Source organism: Triticum dicoccoides, chromosome 3B (genome assembly GCF_002162155.2).
Source record: "Triticum dicoccoides isolate Atlit2015 ecotype Zavitan chromosome 3B, WEW_v2.0, whole genome shotgun sequence".
NCBI classification, from domain to species: Eukaryota; Viridiplantae; Streptophyta; class Magnoliopsida; order Poales; family Poaceae; genus Triticum; species Triticum dicoccoides.
Window position 1 is genome coordinate 247,443,361 of NC_041385.1, and position 654 is coordinate 247,444,014.

Here is a 654-nt window from a genome sequence, read left to right on the forward strand (position 1 = left end):
GGGGGGGTACCTGCCGGCAAAGGGAAGGTGGCGCGGCCGCGCGACGGAGGAGGGGGCGGCGCCCGAGGGTAACGGCGAGACGGTGGCGCAAGGAAGTGACGGCGAGGCGGCCGCGCAAGGAGGGCGTGGTGCCCGAGGGTAACGGCGAGGCGGTAGCACAAGGAGGGGGCGGCGCCGGAGGGTGACAGCGAGGCGGCGGCGCAAGGAAGAGGCAGGGGAGCAGGGGCGGCGCGGGGGAAGACCGGAACAGGCAGGGCAGCACCGCGGGCAGCGTGTGGGTAACTGGACGCAGCAAACCGGGTTGTACCCATGGTTTGTAGCCCATAATGCATCAAATGGTTTCAGCCCATAACCAACTATACCCAAACTGGTTCCTCTCAAAACTGAAACCAAACCAAACTTAAGAAAGGCTCAGCCCAATAAGACCTAAACCAATCAAGCCCATAATAAAAACCAACCCATTTAAACCAGTTTTTCTAAAACCACTCCTAGATTTAATCTCCGCGCACTCGAGCTCCAGCGCCCAAGCCCGCACATCTCGTCTCAACCTTCTCCAGCCATGTCCGGAGGGGAGGCAAGTGGATGACCTCCTCCGTTACGGAGGAGCACATCAAGAAGCTGCGCGGCGCCGGATACCTGTCCAGCGACATCGCG

General features: G+C 61.2%; 1 long non-coding RNA gene across 1 annotated transcript in view; it reads right to left on the minus strand.

Annotated features, from left to right (window-relative positions):
- The window catches only part of LOC119281210, a 2,218-nt gene extending 2,093 nt beyond the window's left edge, over positions 1 to 125 (minus strand). Inside the window, exon 1 of the long non-coding RNA XR_005138301.1 lies at positions 11 to 125. This is a non-coding gene — a long non-coding RNA (uncharacterized LOC119281210). The remainder of the gene's footprint in view (positions 1 to 10) is intronic.
- Between the last annotated feature and the right edge of the window lie 529 nt (positions 126 to 654).